The sequence below is a fragment of the Budorcas taxicolor genome, chromosome 1, assembly GCF_023091745.1.
Source record: "Budorcas taxicolor isolate Tak-1 chromosome 1, Takin1.1, whole genome shotgun sequence".
In the NCBI taxonomy this organism is placed as follows: domain Eukaryota; kingdom Metazoa; phylum Chordata; class Mammalia; order Artiodactyla; family Bovidae; genus Budorcas; species Budorcas taxicolor.
In genome coordinates, this window is record NC_068910.1 from 182,923,050 (window position 1) to 182,946,287 (window position 23,238).

Consider the following 23,238-nt stretch of genomic DNA (forward strand, 5'->3'; position numbering starts at 1 on the left):
AATATAGAAATATAAGATTAGATTAGGAAGAAATAGTATAGTAGGAAATTAGGTGGAGAAAAAGATGCTGAATAACTTGGTTTACGGGGAAAATCAATAAAACCTCGAGACAAGAGGTTTGCACCATCTACATTAGGCCACCAGCGCCCACTTGAATATCAAAGGGTGCCCCGCCTTAGGCTCCCTTTCGCGTGGGTCTTAGAAGCTAGGGCAAGTAAGTAGACGTGGTGAGCCTCCCCGCTCCAGATGGGAATTCAGCCGAAAAAGGGGAGAAAAGAACGACATGGGGAAGCCCAGCATTGGTGCAAGACTCTAAAAACTCCACTTGCAAAATCAGCTTATATACCCCAAGTTGTACATAAAGAAATAGTGGAATATGCAGAGTTATGCAGGGGCAGCAGTCCTGACCCTCATTGAGACCAGGCTTTCTTTTTGCATACCCTCCCGTATACAAAAGGTCTCAGGTGGTTTACATATCTTCTGTCCAAGAGACCTGTTAACATTTTTATGGCTCTCTTCCTGGATAATTGTCTATCAACCAGAAAACTCCTTTTCCCTACAAGTGTTTTTTCTTTACTCTGCATCACCCTCAAAGTACTAAATAAAGCTACTTTCCTGTAGAACAAAGGTGCAGTGGGTTATAACAAAGAAAGTACTTAACTCAAAGATCTAATGTTGCTAATACAAGGTCTACTACCTGTTTTTCTATATACCAACTATCTCTACAAATGAAAGATATGAAAATTTGGCAGCAAGTATTGGCTCAAAAAATGAAACCTTTAATCAGTCCTATTCTAATGATTTTGATTCCTCAGAAGCCCCTACATTCCTAGGATGTTTTGAGCTTCCTGTGCCTCCCGCAGTCCGGAGGCCTCAAACAATCACATGCGCAGCTGTACAAGTCCTGCAGGCAGGCTAGAACGTCATCAGAGGGGTTTTTGGATTGAAACACCCTTTCAAATGCAGAAGACTAAAGCTCTGAGTTGACTTTTTCCAGAGTGTGTCAGAAGAGTGGAAAAGCAGAGTACAAAGGCAGGCAGACTTTGGTTTTTTTGGGTACGTGCTCAGGAAATACCAGGGGGAAAACCTGAGATCTGACTCGCCTCCCATCAGATCTCTGCCACATGACCTTGTCACTGGTGGGATTCCTCACCCTGGCTCCCGGCAACTGTCCAAATGAGATTGGTGGTTATTCTCCCGTGAAAATTTGAATTGCAAAACCAAAAATGAAGCAATGCAGACAATGCCATCAGGAAAATAATTAAAGGTAAGGAAGGAAGCCAACATCAGAGAGTGTCTCTGATTACTTTATCATGCCCACAAGCTCATCATATCCAGCAGTCTCGTTTTTCAGGTCTCTGAAAGACTCCTCTTAGAAGTGAACTTCTAGCAGGCCAGCACCACCAGTTTTGTCATTAAGACTCTCTGAGTCGCGTTTAGATCCAGTATGGCACCACACATGGAGTGGGCCATGCATCTGTTAGGTAGGTGGAACAGGGAAAAGGAGTCCAAAATGGCGGTGGCCACAGACAAGGAAGGGAAAAGCCCACGAAAATGAAGCAAAAGAAGGTCCGAGGACCGGAGTGGGGACCTCAGGTAAAACAAACAATGCTCCTGGCTGGCCCAGTTTACATAGGACAGGCCCAGGGAGAGATAAACATATAAATAGAGGAGCCAGAGCCATCTCTCTCTCTCCCACGCGCTGGGGCGCTCTTCTTCTCGTGTCTTTAGATCGACGCGCCCTCACTCCTCGAAGATGGATTTTCCTGCTATCTTCTAAATAAAATAGAGCTGTAACACTGAGCTGTAACACTGATTTACCTAAGAGCTATAACACGGTCCATTTGAGACCTGAGAGCTATAACATGGTCTATCCAAGACCTGAGAGCTGTGACTCGCCGAGGGGGCTTTAATGTCCGTCACTCCCAGTCTTTGTTGTGACGAGACAAAGAATCGAGGAACACACACTCACGTGACAAATCGATGTCAGCTGAGTGACTTCCCAATATTCCCAATTGGGAATATTCTCTAACAACAAGAGAAGAAAGAAAGTAGAACGTGTTAGTTGCTCAGTCATGTCCAACCCTTTGCGACCCATGGACTGTAGCCCACCAGGTTCCTCTGTCCATGGGATTTTCCAGGCAAGAATACTGGAGTGGATTGCCATTTCCTCCTCTAGGAGATCTTCCCAACCCAGGGATCAAACCCACTTCTCCTGTGTCTCCTGCATTGCAGGCTGATTCTTTACCCACTGAACCATCAGGTAATCCACAAGAAGGGCACAGTCAGTACAGTATATCTATCAGTAAATCCAATATTAACCAGCCATACAAATTTTTTTTATATTTAAAGAGTATATGCTAGGAATTCCCTAGTGGTCCAGTGACTAGGTCTCCACAGTTTCACTCCCTAGCCCGAGTTCAAGCCCTGGTCAGAGAACTAAGATCCCACAAGCCAGGCAGTATGGCCAAAAATGAGTATATGCTGATGATGTGACTTTAAGTAAAACATCTGTATACAAATCTTTCTATGCAGTTTAAACCCAAATTTTCAAATCACCATGTAACTACATGTGGACATGTACAAGCATTCAGACACACAGAAAAAATACTTAAATGTTAATGAGTAATAATTATCACCTAATGACAACTATGGGTTGTATTTCTTTTCTTCATATTGCTCATTACTTGAAGAATTAGAAAAAATAAATGTCATTTAAAAAAAAACAAGTATCCTCTAATCCTTTCTGAAAAATCCGTTTGAGGACCTTAAAATAGGAAAGAACTAGACATGAAACTGTGTATGATAACCTTTTCCTTACACTTTTAAGAAGGGATTTATTTCATTTTTTAAGTCTCAGGGAGGTTGAGTATCACCAATTAATCCTAATGGAGAATGATTTCTATTTTGTTCATTTACGCTCTTATATTTATTATCTCTCTCTTATTTTCCTTGCTTCTTTCTCATTGTACTTTCTCTGACTTAAATTGAAAGCCTAGTTTATTAATTTTTTATTTTTCTTCTTTTTTTAAGCATGTAAGTGGCCCCAGGACTTCCTGATGATCCAGTGGTTGGGAATTCACCTGCCAAAGCAGAGGAAATGGATTCAATCCTTGGTCCAGGAAGATTTTGTGAGGCAACTAAGCCCGTGCACCACAACTATTGAGCCTGTGTGCTACAACTACTGAGGCCCACATGCTTTAGAGCCCATGGTCTGCAACAAGAGAGGCCACTCCAGGGAAAAACCTGCATACCGCAACTAGAGAGTAAGCTCTACTCGCCACAACTAGAGAAAACCTGTGTACAGTAACAAAGACCCAGCACGGTCAAAAACAAGTTAAAAAAAAAATATATATATATATATAGTGGTCTCCTCTTATCTGCAGGAGATAGACTCCAAGGCTCCCGCTGGATGCCTGACACCATGGGTAATACTGAACCCTATACAGCCTACGTTTTTTTCCTATTCCTATAAACCTATGATAGTTTAATTTACAAACTACATACAGTAAAAAATAATAATAATAATAACAGCAATGCCTAATAATAAAGTAGAACAATTATAACAACATATAAATTGGAAAAGACTCTGATGCTGGGAGGGATTGGGGGCAGGAGGAAAAGGGGACGACAGAGGATGAGATGCCTGGATGGCATCACCGACTCAATGGACGTGAGTTTGGGTGAACTCTGAGAGATGGTGATGGACAGGGAGGCCTTCTGTGCTGCGATTCATAGGGTCGCAAAGAGTCAGACACGACTGAACAACTGAATTGAACTGAACTGATTGTAATAAAAGTTTGTGAATGTGATCTCTCTCAAAATACCTTACTGTACTGTACTTACCTTTCTGCTGCTGCTGCTTATGAGAAAATAAAATGACCACGTGATGTGATAAGGTGAATGATGAAGGGATTGTGACATAGAGTTAGGCTACTATTGATCTTCTGAAGGCAGATCATCTGTTTCCAGTTATCTGGATCATTGAGCCATGATAATATCAATAATGATCAGATGTAGGGAGTGGATGATGTCAATGGTTGGGGATCTCGAGCAGGACAGAGTAGGACCACATAAGATTTCGTCACACTGATCAGAAAGCATGCAATTTAAAGCGTATTTAATTAAATTTTTGAATTTTCCACTTAATATTTTCAAACCTCAGTTGAAAATGAGAAGGTGAAACCATGGGCAAGGGTGGGACTAGTTTATTCATTTTTATTTAAGTACTACTTTGGCTGCATCTCACAAGCTTTGAAATGTCTTTAACTTGTTATTAAGTTATAAATATTTTCTAATTTTCTTTATAATTTCTTGCTCAAGCTATGAATGTACTTTAAAATTCCCAAATATATGAGTTTTTGTTATTTTTTGAGATTTCCACTTTATATGTATTTTGATCATAGAATGTGGCATATATGATTCTGATACTATGAACATTTTAAGGCTTGTTTTCTGGCTGAAATTTATAAGTGTTCTATGTACTTAAATATCTTGTCTTCTTTAAGTACTGGGAATAGGATTCTATAAGTGTCCATCAGGTAAGCTGCTAATTTTGTTGTTCATATCTTCAATATCTTTCCTTTCGTTTTCTTGATCTAGAGTTTCTATGAGGGTTAAATGAGTGTGTGTGTGTGTGTGTGTGTGTGTGTGTGTGTGTGTGTCTGGGTGTAGTAACTTTATCTATTATATATATGTTTCTATTATATAATATATAAGATGTATTTATATATATAATTATATCATAAATACTTATACATACATATATATATATAAAATGGTGTCTGACACATGGATGAGATTTATAAGTGGCCTAAACATCGTGGTTTAAAGATGTACTCTGGAGTCAGATTGCTCAGATTCAAATCTGGGCTCTGCCTTATTTGATGGGTGACCCTGGTCAAGTGTACTTAACCTCTCTGCGTGTCAGGTTCTGAATCTGTAAAACAGGAATAATAATAGGGTTGTTGCAAAGACTGAGTTAGTACATATAAAGCTCTTAGAACCATGGTGACTTAAAGCTGAATCCAAGTGCAGTTAGAGAAGACTTGAAATGGCTGGACTTGGAAATGCCACAAATACAGCAGAAAGGACAGACAGCAGAAGGAAGTCACGTTACAGAGTCATAGGAACCGCACAGGGTACAGGGTTTGGGGAGAGAATGCAGGTAAAGGTAAGAGAAGGCATTGCTAGGCTAGACAGAGTGCAGGAGAGACCAGCTTTTCTCGCCCGCTCTGAGACTGTGAACATAATAGCCGTCATACTCAGGTTCCTAAAACCCCAGCCTCTGGCCAATACACTTCCATCTCACTGAAAAACTAAGTTTAGTTCAGTTGCTCAGTTATGTCTAACTCTTTGTGACCCCAGGGACTGCAGCATGCCAAGGCTTCCCTGTCCATCACCAACTCTCAGAGCTTGCTCGAACTCATATCCATCAAGTTGGCAATGCCATCCAACCATCTCATTCTCTGTCGTCCCCTTCTTCTCCTGCCTTCAATCTTTCCCAGCATCAGCATCTTGTCCAATGAGTCAATTTTCATCAGGTGGCCAAAGTATTGGAGTTTCAGCTTCAGCACCAGTCCTTCCAATGAATATTCAGAACTGATATCCTTTAGGATGGACTGGTTTGATCTCCTCGCAGTCCAAGGGACTCTCAAGAGTTTTCTCCAACACCACAGTTCAAAAGCATCGATTCTTTGGTGCTCAGCTTTCTTTATGGTCCAACTCTCACATCCAAACATGTGATAGCTTATGGTAAACGATGTTGGATTTGTGATCTCTGAAGAAGATTTAGCTTCGGGACCAGGGACCAGGCTTGATCACTCAAGAGCTTTTGTATAGCAGTTTTATTAAAGTGAAAAGAGGGCAGAGAAAGTTTCTGACATAGACATCAGAAGGGGGATGGAGAGTGCCCCTCTGCTAGTCTTTAGCCAGATGTTTTATATCTGTTAAAAAGCTATTAATCAGATAAGAGACACCTCAAGGCTGATGGAGTTTCACTAGGCCCTTCTCCCACAATATGCATTTTTGAGATAGGATGGCATGAGGTTTGTCATCCCCCAGCCATAAAACAATTGATATGAATACTGGTTTGTTGAGCTATTATCAGCCCAAGGTTTGAGAAAAGTTAAGTTCTGGTGGAACCAGGTGTCATCATGGTTCCACAGAACCATGAATTTTAAGAGGAATACAGAAAACATAGAATTTTAAGAGACACTTGCAGCCTATTTCCTCCATTTGGAGACCCTTGGCCTTCCTGCCTATTACCCCTTCATGTGACTACTAGAAAAACCATAGCTTTAACTAGACAGAATTTTGTTGGCAAAGTAATGTCTCTCCTTTTTAATATGATGTCTAGATTGGTCATAGCTTTTCTTCCAGGGAACAAGCATCTTTTAATTTCATGGCTGCAGTCACCATCTGCAGTGATTTTGAAGCTCAAGAAAATTAAGTCTGTCACTGTTTCCACTGTTTCCCATCTATTTGCCATGAGTGATGGGACTGGATGCCATGATCTCAGTTTTCCAAATGTTGAGTTTTATACCAACTTTTTCACTCTCCTCTTTCACTTTCATCAAGAGGCTCTTTAGTTCTTTGCTTTCTGCCATAAGGGTGGTGTCATCTGTGTATCTGAGGTTATTGATATTTCTCCTTGATTCCAGCTTGTGCTTCATCAGCCCGACATTTTGCATGATATACTCTGCATATAAGTTAAATAAGCAAGGTGACAATATACAACTTTGACCTACTCCTTTCCCGATTTGGAACCAGTCTGTTGTTCCATGTCCAGTTCTAACTATTGCTTCTTGACCTGCATACAGATTCCTCTGGAGGCAGGTAAGGTGGTTTGGAATTCCCATCTCTTGAAGAAATTTCCACAGTTTGTTGTGATTTGCACAGTCAAAGGCTTTGGGGTAGTCAATAAAGTAGAAGTAGATGTTTTATTAGAACTCTTGCTTTTTCGATGTCCAACAAATGTTGGCAATTTGATCTCTGGTTCCTCTGCCTTTTTTAAATCCAACTTGAACATCTGGAAGGTCACAGTTCACACACTGTTGAAGCCTGGCTTGGAGAATTTTGAGCATTACTTTGCTAGCATGTGAGATGAGTACAATTGTGTGGTAGTTTGAACATTCTTGGCATTGTCTTTCTTTGGGATTGGAATGAAAACTGACCTTTTCCACTCCTGTGGTCACTGCTGAATTTTTCAAATTTGCTGGCATATTGAGTGCAGCACTTTCACAGCATCATCTTTTAGGATTTGAAATAGCTCAACTGGAATTCCATCACCTCCACTAGCTTTGTTTCTAGTGATGCTTCCTAAGGCCCATTTAACTTTGCACCCCAGGATGGCTAGCTCTAGGTGAGTGATCACACCATCGTGGTTATCTGGATCATGAAGATGCTTTTTGTGCAGTTCTTCTGTGTATTCTTGCCACCTCTTCTTAATATCTTCTGCTTCTGTTAGGTCCATATCATTTCTGTCCTTTATTGTGCCCATCTTTGCATGAAGTGTTCCCTTGGTAGCTCTAATTTTCTTGAAGAGATCTCTAGTCTTTCCCATTCTATTGTTTTCCTCTATTTCTTTGCATTGATCACTGAGGAAGGCTTTCTTATCCATCCTTGCTATTCTTTGGAACTCTGAATTCAAATGGATATGTCTTTCTCTTTCTCCTTTGCCTTTAGCTTCTCTTCTTTTCTCAGCTATCTGTAAGCCCTCCTCAGACAACCATTTTGCATTTTTGCATTTCTTTTTCTTGGGGATGGTCTTGATCACTGCCTCCTGTATGATGTTACCAACCTCCGTCCACAGTTCTTCAGGCACTCTATCAGCTCTAATCCCTTAAATCTATTTGACACTTCCACTCTATAGTCATAAGGGATTTGATTTAGGTCATACCTAAATGGTCTAGTGGTTTTCCCTACTTTCTTCAATTTAAGTCTGAATTTGGCAATAATGTAAGCCATAGTCAGCACCCGGTCTTGTTTTTGCTGACTGTATAGAGCTTCTCCATCTTTGGCTGCAAAGACTATAATCAATCTAATTTTTGTATTGACCATCTGGTGATGTCTACGTGCAGAGGACATCTACAAGATGGCAGAGTAGAAGGATGTGGGCACATCTTCTCCTGAAAGAACTCCAAAATTACAACTCACTGCTGAAAAACCATCCACAGGAGAATGTTGGATCCCACCAAGAAAAGATATCTTACATCCAAGGACAAAGGAGAAGCCTCAGCAAGATGGTAGGAGGGATGAAATCCTGTTTCGAATCAAACCCCATACCCACCAGAGACACTCGGAGGGCTCACAGAAAACCTTGTGCACACCAGGAGACCCCACAGAGACTGAGCCAGACTTGCCTTTGAGTGTTTGAGTGTCAGCAGGGGCCTGCCTCAGGGGCAGGGGCTCTGGGTGCAGCAGACCTGGGTGTGGCATAAGTAATCTTGGAGGAGGTCACCATTAACCCTACCATAGAGCTGCCAGAACTTATACAGGACTGGGGAACAGACTATTGGAGGGCACAAACAAAACCTTGTGCATACCAGGACCCAGGAGAAAGGAGCAGTGGCCCCACAAAGACTGACCCAGACTTGCCTGTGAGTGTCCAGGAGTCTCCAGCCGAGGCGTGGGTTGGCGGTGGCCTGCTGCAGGGTCAGAGGCAACTGAGTGTGACAGTGCATAAACAGGACCTTTTGAAGGAGGTTGCCGGTGTCTTCATTCAGTTCAGTTCATTTCAGTCGTTCAGTCTTGTCCGACTCTTTGTGACCCCATGAACTGCAGCATGCCAGGCCTCTCTGTCCCTCACCAACTCCCGGAGTCCACCCAAACCCATGTCCATCGAGTCAGTGATGCCATCCGACCATCTCATCCTCTGTCATGCACTTCTCCTCCTGCCCTCAATCTTTTCCAACATCAGGGTCTTTTCAATTGAGTCAGCTCTTCACATCATGTGGCCAAAGGATTGGAGTTTCAGCTTCAACATCAATCTTTCCAATGAACACCCAGGACTGATCTCCTTTAGTATGGACTGGTTGGATCTCCTTGCAGTCCAAGGGACTCTCAAGAGTCTTCTCCAACACCACAGTTCAAAAGCATCAATTCTTCGGCACTCAGTAGTCCAACTCTCACATCCATACATGACCACTGGAAAAACCATAGCCTTGACTAGACGGACCTTTGTTGGCAAAGTACTGTCTCTGCTTTTAAATATGCTATCTAGGTTGGTCATAACTTTCCTTCCAAGGAGTAAGAGTCTTTTAATTTCATGGCTGCAATCACCATCTGCAGTGATTTTGGAGCCCAGAAAAATAAAGTCAGCCACTGTTTCCCCATCTATTTGCCATGAAGTGATGGGACTGGATGTCATGATCTTAGTTTTCTGAATGTTGAGCTTTAAACCAACTTTTTCACTCTCCTCTTTCACTTTCATCAAGAAGCTCTTTAGTTCTTCACTTTCTGCCATAAGGGTGATTGTCTTCATTACCTCCACCATAGTTTGGTCTCAGGGCAAAAAACAGGGAGGGAACACAGCCTCACCCATCAACAGAAAATTGGATTAAAGATTTACTGAGAATGACCCCTGGTCCCATCACTTTATGGGAAATAGATGGGGAAACAGTGGGAACAGTGTCAGACTTTATTTTCTGTGGCTCCAAAATCACTGCAGATGGTGATTGCAGCCATGAAGTTAAAAGACCCTTACTCCTTGCAAGAAAAGTTATGACCAACCTAGATAGCATATTAAAAAGCAGAGACATTACTTTGCCAACTAAGGTCCATCTAGTCAAGGCTATGGTTTTTCCAGTGGTCATGTATGGATGTGAGAGTTGGACTGTGAAGAAAGCTGAGTGCTGAAGAATTGATGCTTTTGAACTGTGGTGTTGAAGACTCTTGAGAGTCCCTTGGACTGCAAGGAGATCCAACCAGTCCATTCTGAAGGAGATCAGCCCTGGGATTTCTTTGGAAGGAATGATGCTAAAGCTGAAACTCCAGTACTTTGGCCACCTCATGCGAAGAGTTGACTCATTGGAAAAGACTCTGATGCTGGGAGGGATTGGGGGCAGGAGGAGAAGGGGACAGCAGAGGATGAGATGGCTGGATGGCATCACTGACTCGATGGACGTGAGTCTGAGTGAACTCTGGGAGTTAGTGATGGACAGGGAGGCCTGGCATGCTGCGATTCATGGGGTCGCAAAGAGTCGGACACGACTGAGCGACTGAACTGAACTGAACTGAACTGAGAATGGCCCCACTCATCAGAACAAGACCCAGTTTCCCTGGCAGTCTGTCTCTCCTATCAAGAAGCTTCCATAAGCCTCTTATCCTTATCAGAGGGCAGACAGAAGACAACCACAATCACAGAAAACTAATCAAAATGATCACATGGACCACAACCTTGTCTAACTCAACGAAACTATGAGCCATGCTGCATAGGGCCATCTAAGATAGACGGGTCATGGTGGAGAGTTCTAACAAAATGTGGTCCATTGGAGAAGGGAATGGCATACCACTTCAGTATTCTTGCCTTGAGAACGCCATGAACAGTATGAAAAGGCAAAAAGATATAATACTGAAAGATAAATTCCCCATGTCAATAGGTGCCCAATATGCTACTGGAGAAGAGTGGAGAAATAACTCCAGAAAGAATGAAGAGACGGAGCCAAAGAAAAATAATGCCTAGTTGCAGGTGCAACTGGTGATGGAAGTTAGGTCCAATGCTGTAAAAAACAATATTGCATAGGAACCTGGAATGTTAGGTCCATGAATCAAGGCAAGTTGGAAGTGGTCGAACAGGAGATGACAAGAGTGAGCATCGACATTTTAGGAATCAGTAAACAAAAATGGACTGAAATGGGTGAATTTAACTTAGACAACCATTATATCTACTACTGTGGGCAAGAATCCCTTGGAAGAAATGGAGTAGCTGTCATAGGCAAAAAAGGAGTCTGAAATGCAGTACTTGGATGCAATCTCAAAAGCAACAGAATGATCTCTGTTCGTTTCCAAGGCAAACCATTCAATATCACCGTAGTCCAAGTCTATGCCTCGACCAGTAACACTGAAAAAGCTGAAGTTAAATGGTTCTATGAAGACCTACAAGACCTTCTAGAACTAACACCCAAAAAAGATGTCCTTGTCATTATAGGGGACTGGAATGCAAAAGTAGGAAGTCAAGAGATACCTGGAGTAACAGGCAAATTTGGCCTTGGAGTAAAAAAATGAAGCAGGGCAAAGGCTAACAGAGTTTTGCCAAGAGAACACAATGGTCATAGCAAATACCGTCTTCCAACAACACAAGAATAACTAAAAGGAGTAGAAGCAATTCAAGTTTAGTATTATGAAAACACTACTTATATTCAGCAAGACTCCAGCCAGTTCTGCTTCCTGCTTTGTGAGATGAAAATGGGAATTAGGGACAAGATTCCAGTCTTGGCAGGAAACCTAAGCACAGAGTCAAGCTTGAGGGTGTGTAATGGGGCATGTGGGAAGGTTTTGCAAACCTGGCCACTCAAGTAAGAGCCAACCCATGCCTGACCCAAGGAACATAAGCAATTCAAAATAAAAGATTTTTCTGGGTTAATATGAAAACACACACATGCATACAAGTGCACACATGTACACACACATTTAATTTCATGCCTGCCTAATATTACATTAGATTTACAATAAAGAAGTTTTTTCTTTTTTAAGACATAAGCCAACAAATATGGGGAAATTATGGGAGGAGACAACAGCAATATAATTTTGGAAGCTGTGAAGCATACTGATGAGATGTAACTGAAAAAAACAACTCAAAAAACATGAAAATCCCAAACTATCACTGGGGAAACTGAGAAAACCTGATTTATATCTTGAAATCTTCAAAATACTCCCAAGTGGATAGCACCAGATTCCTCTGGAACTGGAAGTAGAAGAAGACCTCTAAAACAAGAAGATTTGGGTGCATCCCTATGTCCCCTCTGCACCGCAAGCCATTGGGAAGGAGTAGACATCTGAAAGTATCTTCTCTGGAAATGGTCAAATAGAGGGTCTCTGAACTGGAGAACCAGGTTCACCCAAGATAGGGCTGCTACACCAAAACCAGAGATTAAGGGACTGGTACATCCTTAGTGATGACTATACAGGCACACCCATCTCCAAGCCCTCTCATCCCACTAAGATCTCACAACAGCAGCCATTATTGTACTTTCCAAGCTGGAGTCTCTTTCCCAGGAGTCTGGCCAGTACAAGAGGAAAATATAGATACTTACTGTGATAGACTGAATAAGTGAAAAGTGAAAGTGTTAGTCATTCAATCATGTCCAATTCTTTGCCACTCCTTGCACTGTAGCCCACCAATGCCCATGGGATTCTCCAGGCAAGAATACTGGAGTGGATAGCCATTCCCTTCTCCAGGGGATCTTCCCAACCCAGGGATAGAACTCAGGTCTTGTGCAATACAGGCAGATTCTTTACTGTCTGAGCCACCAGGGAAGCCTGATAGGCTGAATAATATCCCCACCCCTGCAATGTCCACCTCCTAATCGTTATGCTTGTGAATATGGCAATTTTTGGCTTCCCTGGTGGCTCAGGCTGTAAAAATCTGTCTGCAATGCAGGATACCTGGGTTCAATATCTGGGTTGAGAAGATCCTCTGAAAGAGGGCATGGAAACCCACTCCAGTATTCTTGCCTGGAGAATCCCCATGGACAGAGGAGCCTGGTGGGCTGCAGTCCGTGGGGGTCACGAAGAGTTGGACATGGCTGAGCGGCTATGCATGCACTTGAATATGTTACCTTGAAATGGACTTTGTGGATGTGATCAAATTAAGAACATTAAAATGGGGAGATTATCCTGGATTATGCAGATGTGTCCGATGTAGCCACAAGGGAGGCAAGAGTGGCAGATTCAGAAAGAACAGAAATGGGAATTGGAGAGGAGAGAAGTTGCTGCACTGCTGGCTTTGAGGACGGAAGGGGGTCAGTCAAGGAATGCAGCCAGCCTGGAGAAGTTGGAAAAGCCAAGGAAATGACTTCTTGCCTAGAGATCCCAGAAGGAATCCGGGCCTGCTGAAGTTTTGATTTTAGTCCAGAGACACTGATTTTGGACTCTCTGCTCTCCAAAACTGTAAGACAGGAAATGTATGTTTTATGTCACTAAGTTCATGGTTATTTGTCACAGTAGACATAGGACAGCATTTTGTTGGCTCCAAAGTTCATTTGGGTTTTTCCATAAGCTGGTATGGGAAAACCAGAAATAATTTTTGGCGAACTCAATGTTATAATGATATTTGAAATTTCTCAATAAATGGCTCGACCAGTTCACCCAGAAGAGAAGTTCAGAGCCTATAAGCTCCCCCCGCCCCCACCACACACACACACACACACGCACAGATACATACACACACACTCAATTCTAGTCAGCTGTTTCCTCCATTCATTGCCATCAGCAGACAGACAAGGATCCCCAGATATCTGATGAAAGCCTCCTACAGCAAAGACAGAGATCAAAACAAATTTAAATAAACACCAATTTGGAGGCAACCAACTTGCAGAAAAGAAAGCCTAAAAGAAAAAAAAAAAAACAATTATCACTCATTCCTTAGAAAGATAAGAGAAGATTCTGTGCTCATGAAAAAAAAAAATAAGAAGAAAGCTGTTTTAGCAGGAATATTCATAGGACAAAAGAAGAGCTCTGGGGAATTAAAAATAAGATAGCATAAACAAAATCTCAGTAGAAGACTGGGAAAATTAAGTCAAGGTATTATTCAGACATTAGAGCAGAAAGAAAAAAATATATTTTTAATGGTGTGAGAACTAAGAAAAATAGAGAACCAGTCAGTCTGAGAAGTTGAATACTAAATAACAGGAATTTCTACAACAGAAAAAATGGAGGGCAGAAATCATTATAATTCAAGAAAATTCCATGAAACTGAAGAGCATGAGTATCCAGATGGAAAGAATAGACCAAATGAAGTTTAAACTACCCTCTCCCCAACTGAAAGAGGATAGATTATATGCTTCCAGAGAGAAAAGAACAAGTCACATAGAAACATAGAAAATGTAGGGAATATTGGCTTTAAGCTTCTGAACAGCTCTATTAGATAAAGACTGTGGAGCAGTGCCTTTTAAATTCTGAAGGAAATTATTCCTATGATATGTGTGTGTTAGTCGTTCAGTCATGTCTGACTTTGCAACCACACAGACTGTAGCCTGCCAGGCTCCTCCATCCATGGAATTCTCCAGGAAAGAATACTGGGGTGGGTAGCCATTTCCTTTCCAGGGGATCTTCCCTGACACAAGAATCAAATCGGGGTCTCCTGTATTGCAGGCAGATTCTTTACTATCTGAGCCACGGGAAGCCCCCCAGGAGAGAATGCACTTCACCAAAATGAAAGAATTATTCTTCCTCCAAGAAGAGGAAAAGATAGGGTTCAGGAAACAAAAGACAAAGCATAGGAGAGAGGTCAGGGGAAGCCCCTGAAAGAAGGGAAAGAACGTTCTAGAATAAAACTTGTTCACCACATGTAAAGGAACCAGCCCACTGGAATAGTATGCCTTGAGAGACAGAAATGCCCAGGACAGTCATCACCAAGAACTCTGATGCCAATATCCTACTGTTTTGACCTCAGGCCAGTAAGCCTGGCTGCAATTTCTATCTGTATTTGGTTTGGCTTAACCATATGCTGCTAATGTTCCTGCTCTTTCTGTTCATGGTTTGGATCTCCTAAGGGCACTCCACTCCTGAGAGCTGGAGTGGAACCAGACTGTGACCCAGAGACTTTCAGCTTATCTTCTCTCAGGAAAAATAGTGGCGCTGTTGCCCTTTCCGAACACAAACAGGTTTATGTTTGCTATTATTTTTTCTTCAAAAATAAACAACATATTGTTTAAGGATAGATATCCTAGTGAAAGGGCTTCCCAGGTGGTGTTATCAGTAAAGAACCCACCCACAAATGCAGATGTAAGAGATGTGGGTTCAAACCCTGGGTTGGGACGATAACCTAGAGGAGGGCTTGGCAACCCGCTCCAGTATTCTTGCCCGGAGAATAACATGGGCTACAGTCCATTGGGCCACACAGATTTGGACGCTACTGAAGCGACTTAGCATGCATGCATGAAAGTGAAAGTGAAGTCGCTCAGTCGTGTAGCTTGCCAGGCTCTTCCACCCATGGGATTTTCCAGGCAAGAATACTGGAGCATCCTGGTAAAATCTTAAAATGATACAGAATAGAAAAATTTACTTTCCAGGGTATGAGCTGTGTTCACCAAGGTAGATTCTCACAATTCCTGGATCTTTAACTATCATTTGTGGCTTTCATACAAAATGTTTCATTGACGGAACTTTTCGGTGAGAGGCAGAGGAGCGGCGACTTCCCAAGCTGCGCACAGCAACGCGCTCCTTCGTGTCCCCGACACCGGCATCGGCCGCACACTGCCTGTATAAAATGGTGAAAGAAACCACTTACTATGATGATTTGGGAGGTCAAACCCAATGCCACCCAAGAAGAACTGAAAAAGGCTTACAGGAAACTGGCCTTGAAGTACCACCCTGATAAGAATCCAAATGAAGGCGAGAAGTTTAAACAGATTTCTCAAGCTTACCAAGTGCTCTCTAATGCGAAGAAAAGGGGATTATATGATAACAAAGGAAGAGAACAGGCAATTAAAGAAGGTGGAGCAGGAGGTGGTTTTGGCTCCCCCATGGACATCTTTGCTATGTTTTTTTGGAGGAGGAGGCAGGATGCAGAGAGAGAGAAGAGGTAAAAACGTTGTACATCAACCTATAATAACCTTAGAAAATTTATATAGTGGAGCAGCAAGAAAACTAGCCTTGCAAAAGAATATGATTTGTGACAAATGTGAAGGCCGAGGTGGTAAAAGGAGCAGTAGAATGAGTCCCAACTGTCGAAGTACTGGAATGCAAATGAGGATTCATCAGACAGGACCTGGAATGGTTCAGCAAATTCAGTCTGTCTGCATGGAGTGCCGAGGCCAGGGGAGCGGATCAGTCCTAAAGATAGATGTAAAAGCTGCAACGGAAGGAAGATAGTTCTAGAAAAGAAAAAGTTCATATTGACAGAGGCATGAAAGATGACCAGACAATAAAATTCCTTGGTGAAAGAGACCAAGAACCAGGACTGGAGCCAGGAGATATTCTCATTGTTTTAGATCAGAAGGACCATGCTGTTTTTACTGGAGGAGAAGACCTTTTCATGTGTATGGAGATACAGCTGGTTGAGGTATTGTGTGGCTTCCAGAAGCCAATATCTACTCTTCACAATCGAACCATAGTCATCACTTCTCATCCAGGTCAGATTGTCAAGCATGAAAATATCAAGTGTGTGCTAAATGAAGGCATGCCAATTTATTGTAGGCCATATGAAAAGGGTCACCTAATCATTGAATTTAAGGTAAACTTTCCTGAGAATGGCTTTTTCTCTCCTGATAAACTCTCTTTGCTGGAAAAACTTCTGCCTGAGAGGAAGGAAGTAGAAGATATTGATGAAATAGACCAGGTAGAATTAGTGGACTTTGATCCAAATCAGGACAGACAGCGCCATTACAATGGAGAAGTATATGAGGATGATGAACAGCATCCTCAGGGTGGCGTTCAGTGTCAGACCTCCTGGTAGGGCCTGTGAATAACACTCACTGCTGGTGTTTTATTTGCAGTACTGACTGAGTGAAGGACTATAATCATAATATGCTCACTACCTGCTTTTGTTTTAATATTCAACTTTAGCAGTGTTTAAAAGTTAAATGAAGAATAAACTCGAATATAAAAGCTCTGATTTTGCCCTGTATGTATGATGACTTCAGTGTGCAAGATAAGTTTAATACTTGTGAAAACAACTTTAAAAAATTTCCCATAGCATTTGTCAGGCCATACTTTGTAATTGATTTCAGCTATGTACATGGAATAGCTTAGACTGAAATGCCAGGTATATGTATTGACTTCAGTGTATGACCCTTAATTATTAAGCTATGAAATTAAAACTGTATTTAACTGGCAGTCAAACAAAGAACTTAATTTGCAGAGAAGTGTTGGTCTGTATAGTTGTATTAAGTGGGATTCAGTATAATGCTTCTGCATTTATTCTGTTGCCTCAACTGTTACCTGAAGATGGCTGCTGTATAATTTAATTTAGCCTGTGGTATCAGTGATAGAAATGATACCTTTCTAAAGAAAGGGTTTATCATAATATGCTGCTTCTTGAGGGCTTGCACTTGTAGAATTGCATTCTCTCTGCTGTGTCATCTTTTATTAATATAAAACTATCGGTCCTGGTTACTTCCCACCCACCTTTTCTCTTTGGACCACAGTAAGCCTTAGAGTAGTGACTTCTGGAGCAGGGAAACTTAGAGGTTAGAGTGATGAGAACTTTACATGGAGAAGTAATTTGTATATATAAGATAGGACGGTGTTTTTGTAGGTATGTTGCAGGCTTACTTTATACCATTTAACTTATGCTCCAGAGCAACTGTAACTTAATGTTGGTAGTATAGCAAATTATGATGAATAGCTTTAATTGTATGTTTAAAGTCATATGTTCACAAGCTTAAATATGGTATCAGAATTTAAGCAATTCTTGAAATGTATGAATGTCTCTTTAATATACTGATTACAAAGCAAAAAAAAAAAACATTTCACTGAAAGTCTTGGGAAATTCTAGTTCAAGGAAACCCCCAAGTACAGCATCCAGAGATTCACAATAATATTGAGATCTTTATCTCATAGTCTCCAAAATTTGTCAGCCAGCTTCTGTGTAACCCAGATCTAGTCCTATAGTTCTCTCCATGTGGCTTCAGATATTGGAGCTCTGGTGGTAGAAGAGTTTATAACTTGTCACTCTAGGCACTGGGGTTTATATATTTGAGCAATGCTCTTCCCCCATGGCTTAGTGGGTAATGAGTCTGCCTGCAATGCAGGAGACACAGGAGACATGGGTTCAGTCCCTGAGTTGAGCAGATCCTCTGGAGAAGGAAACAGCAACCCACTCCGTAGTCTTGCCTGAAAAATCCCATGGACAGAGGAACCTGGCGGGTCTTCATTCCATGGGATCGCAGAGTCAGACAGGACTGAAGCAACTAAATCCACACAGAGACATGTTTGGAGAAATTTATTTTTATCTGTAGACCAATTTGGAGGCCTGAGAGCTTCAGAAAGCAACTTCTGAACTCTCCCTCCACCCTTTTATCTTCATGAGACTCTGGTTTTCCACTTGCAGAACCACAGCATTTAACGTTGGGTACAGCAGAAGGTACTCATTGAAGTTGGAGATCTTTAAGGCTGGGAATTGAGAGTTTTTTTCTGTAGATGAAGAATACAGAAACCTACTCATTGAATACTACTGAGTTCTCTTGGCCTCGGGGCACAAAAAGTTATTATCGAAAGATCCAGGGGAGTAAAAAAAAAAACAAAACTAGAAATAAGCCTGGGAAATGAGCAAGATAGGACCCTCTGCCCTCGGGAGGTTACAGGATTAAGACTTGCATTAAGTGATTTAAGAGGGTGTGGAAGGAAACAAGGCCTTGCCCTGGATTGAATGCAGTAAGGAAGTAGGGATAATTCTACCATTGGATGTCTTCATAATCTCGTCTATTAAGCAAGAGGGTTAAAACCAAAGGTGTAATTGGTAAAGAAGTAGCTGTCAGTTCTGGCCAGAATAAGGGAATGCTTGGTTACTATAAAGGTCTGGACAGTGTTCATGCTCCCTCGTGTGTGTTCAGACATGATTATGGAATGGTCCTGTTTTCATCTTGATCTATCCTGGTCACCAGTGGTGTTGTCTGATGTTGGTGTTCTAGAAATTATGTTCAACAGAACACCAGGCCTACCTGTGAATGCCAGGCCAATTCTGAGTCAGGGGCTGCTTTTCTCTTTCTCATTGGCCCTCCATATCTTACCTCTATGCCCTTCTATGCCTTGTTTTGTGGACATCTGGTCCTTCATGAAGTCTAGACCATATTGTGGAAGCTGGCAATTTCTGTAGTCTTAACCCAAAAAGGACACAGGGCTTTATCTCAAGTGCACCCATTTGTCCTGGCTCCTAACTCTTCTACTTACTGAATTTCCTCTAGTATCAATATCCTAGTTGATAGTTTGCTACAGAGTAATCTAGATTACAAGGCAGAACATTTAGTAGTAAGACCATCCACCAGCCTTTAAGGCCTTCATTTAAATTCTAGCTTTAATATCGAGCTGGCCAAAAAGTTTGTTCAGAAACATCTTATGGAAAAACCCAAATGAGCCTTTTGGCTAACCCAAAACCTACTTGCTTTGGAAAGTTGTTTAAAGCACTCAAGTTTCAGTTTCCTCCTCTAGAAAAACAGCTTAGTAAACTTCCCTTTCCAGATTGGCCGACACAATTAGAACCAGCATTTAGAAGGCAGCTAAGGAAAATCTGATGGCTGTTTCAACAAACAGTGATTATTGGTAAATGTAATAGAAAAAATAGAAATGGGTGTGAAAGTTGCTGGCACATTCCTCTTGTTTTTAAACTCCTTGTCTTGTCCCCACACCATTTATATTCCATTTGTTTGCCTTGTTGGAAGATATGGTTAGCATCATACATTCTGAGCAAAATTTAACATTTGTGGATATACAGAAGTATGTGAAAGTGAAAGTCACTTAGTCGTGTCAGACTCTTTGAGACCCCATGGACTTAAATAGTCCATGGAATTCTCCAGGCCAGAATATTGGAGTGGTAGCCTTTCCCTTCTCCAGGAGATCTTCCCAACCCAGGGATTGAACCCAGGTCTCCCTCATTGCAGGCAGATTCTTTACCAGCTGAGCCACAAGGGAAGCCCAAGAATACTGGAGTGGGTAGCCTATCCCTTCTCCAGCAGATCTTCCCAACCCAGGAAGTGAGCTGGGGTCTTCTGCATTGCAGGCAGATTCCTTACCAACTGAGCTAAATTATGGGGACAAGTAAGGTCACTTGAAAGAAACATTTGACTTGGAGTCCAGTGATTTATATTTGAATCTTGGCTTCATAACTGGGGAGTTTACATCCTGCAGCTACTTACCTGACCTTTTGAGCTGTCCACACCTCAACTGTGAAACAAGTATGAGGGGTGGAAGTTAGGGGACAGTGTTTTGAAGATTACATTGGGTAAATTTTTTTTTTCTATAAGGTATTTTAAATATTGTAAAGCTTTTTACAAACATAAAGTTCCATTATCATTGGGTCTTTATGCATAGTTTTATGTGCTCAGTTTATTTCTTCAACTTATTTTCAGCTATGAAAGAGGAAAACCAGAGGAGAATTCAAATTCTGTCCAAGGTGTTTGTGCTCACATCTTGGGACAAAATTCAACGAAGCTTCTCTAAATCTGTCACATTATGTTTCTGGGCTACCAACCAAGAATATAGTCAAATAATGATGACCAACATCAAATTCTGCTGTGCCAAAAAACTAACCCACTGAGGGTTAAGCAGGAAAAGAAGGACAGGACTGCAAACATAATTTGCCTATGTGTGCGTCAGTCATGTCCGACTCTTTGTGACCCTGTGGACTATAGCCAGCCAGGCTCCTCGGTCCATAGGATTCTCCAGGCAAGAATACTGGAATGGGTTGCCATGCTCACTTCCAGGGGATCTTCCCGACCCAGGGATTGAACTTGCGTCTCTTATGTCTCCTGCATTGGCACGTAGGTTCTTTACTACTAGCACCACCTGGGAAGCCAGATTTCCTTATGGATGCTGCTGCTGCTGCTAAGTCACTTCAGTCGTGTCCGACTCTGTGTGACCGCATAGATGACAGCCCACCAGGCTTCTCCGTCCCTGGGATTCTCCAGGCAAGAACACTGGAGTGGGTTGCCATTTCCTTCTCCAATGCATGAAAGTGGAAAGTGAAAGTGAAGTTGCTCAGTCAGGTCCGACTCTTAGAGACCCCATGGACTGCAGCTTACCAGGCTCCTCCGTCCATGGAATTTTCCAGACTAGAGTACTAGAGTGGGGTGCCATTGCCTTCTCCCCCTATGGATGAGCCATAGAGTATATTACCCAAGACAAAATGTTCCCCACCCCAACTCCCAAAATGGAAGTCAGTTCTAGTCATTTGTTGAGAAGAAAACAAAGAAACAATGGACATTTTACTAACACCGTTTTCATTGTCTCAGGAGAGGATGCTAACTTTCTTTAAATGCCTACACTGTGTCAGGCTGGAAGAGGAGCCCTGAAATTTAATTATTATAACCTTCATATTACAAGTAGGAAAGATGGGAGTTCAGAAAGAGTGTGCAACTCATTCCCAATCACACATCTAGTGAATGGCAGAGTGAGAACTGGAGATAGATCTGTTTGAAGTGAATACAGTAGATGTCTTTGAACTTACTGGGGTAACTTACTGAGGGAAAACTATGCCAGCTCAATGGCTCTTCTATTATCTGTATTCCAGACTTAAATTAATGTGCCTAAAAGAAAGAGAAAAGAAGTTATAGAAGATAAAGGAACATCTGAAAGTCCTTTTAAGGGCATCTTGCCCCCTGTCTGATGGGTAGACCCTTCTATGACAGCTAGTCTAAGACACAGTGGCAGGGAAGGTTGTAAGGTTTTTCCATACACAGAGGAATATGAGTGACTGCAGCATCCAACTGCTCCAACCAAGTTGAATCTCCTTACTGAGGCCAGAGAGCCCATCCCTAGCTCCTCTTTCATGAAACCCGTCGTACATGACCTGGGTCCTCCCGTAACCCTGTTCAGCTGCTTCCCAAAGGACGCTTGCTTTCCTGGGGCTGATTTCTCCACCCACCATGGTTCCTCCAGGCCTAGCTTTTCTGAATTTCTTCCAGTATCTGCTGGTGACATATAAATCTCCCAAAGCAGTGGTCTGTTTTCCTAGCTTCCTCTTAAAGCTAACCAGAGCATTCACAAATGTGAAAAACTTAGTAATATGACAGCCTAGATGTCTTAGCCTTTGTAGAATTTAGTAATTGCTGCTTATAAGGAAGATACTTATATTCTCATTATTTTTCAATGAAAAAAAGGGTTTAAAATTGCAAGTATTTTGTTGATTTTTAAAATCAAGTAATATGGAAATGTACTCTTCTCATAAAAAAACATTTTTAATATAATAATCCTCTCTCTTCCTCTCAGAACTGTATTTAGTTTGTTATGTCTTTAAGTATGTGTATTTATCTATATAAACAGCCAGAAAAAAAATACTTTGATCTTGTGTATTATTAAAAAATAAATAAAGGGGCTTCACTGTGGTCCAGTGGTTAAGAATCTACCTGCCAATGTACAGGACACTGGGCCAGGAAGATCCCCCATGACCAGGGACAACTAAGCTCAAGAAACACAGCTCCTGGGCCCGCATTCCTCAGCAAGAAAAGCCACCGCAGTGAGAAGCCCATGTGCAGCAAAGACCCAGCACAGCCAAAAGTAATTAATCGAAAAACAAAGACTCCCTTCACCACCTCCTACAAATAGTATCTCCAACATAGGCACCTTAGTATGTGTGCTCAAGTTGTGTTTCAGGAACTCAGAATCACCTCTCATCCAGTTCAAATCCACTGACACCACTGAGCCCTCCACTGGGCCTGCTCAAGTATCTGATGGGTGACCTTTTGAGATCAGAGGGCCAAAACCCTCACCCTCAGAACATACTAATGCCAACATTTTCAGAACTCGTGTCCCACGAGGAAGCACGGCCATTTGCACCTGTGCAGAACAGCAGTTACTTCACCATTTCCTTACCTCCAATCACCTTTCCCCGTGCCTCAGACCACTCTGCTTCTTTAACTCACAGAGATCCCAGCTTTGGAACCTGTTCTCCTCTTTGTGTAAAAATCTTTTCTTTGCCACAAACCTTTGCATCTCCGTGTTTGACTTGCTGCCCATTGGACAAATAAACCTGATTCAGTACACAGTAACTTGAGAAAGAGAGGGATATCTGTAGACTAGACTAAACTGGAGGTGATTCCTATCATGCAGAAATAGATAACAATCTTAAGGGGCTGATGAATAATCTGTGTAGCCCATCTACTCAGTAATTCAAGCAAGCTCTTAATTGGTAAGGTGTACTGGGTCAAGAACCAGCATTCTCTGTGTTGTGCAACATTTCACCTCAGCTGACTAGTGAAAACTAAATGCATTTGGAATGGAAATGACATATATGCAGATGTAGCATTTGATGAGCTCTTATGCAACCCTGGCTTATGTAAACAAACATAAATAAAGGAAGAACGTGTAGATTATAAAAGGAAGGGAAACATAACTCAGCCTCTCCAGGTGCAAGGTTTGAAA

The 23,238-nt window shown here is 41.9% G+C and overlaps 1 pseudogene; it reads left to right on the top strand.

Annotated features, from left to right (window-relative positions):
* The first annotated feature begins 15,430 nt into the window (after positions 1-15,430).
* LOC128051384 (dnaJ homolog subfamily A member 1-like) lies at positions 15,431-16,668 on the top strand (annotated as a pseudogene).
* Positions 16,669-23,238: the final 6,570 nt, after the last annotated feature.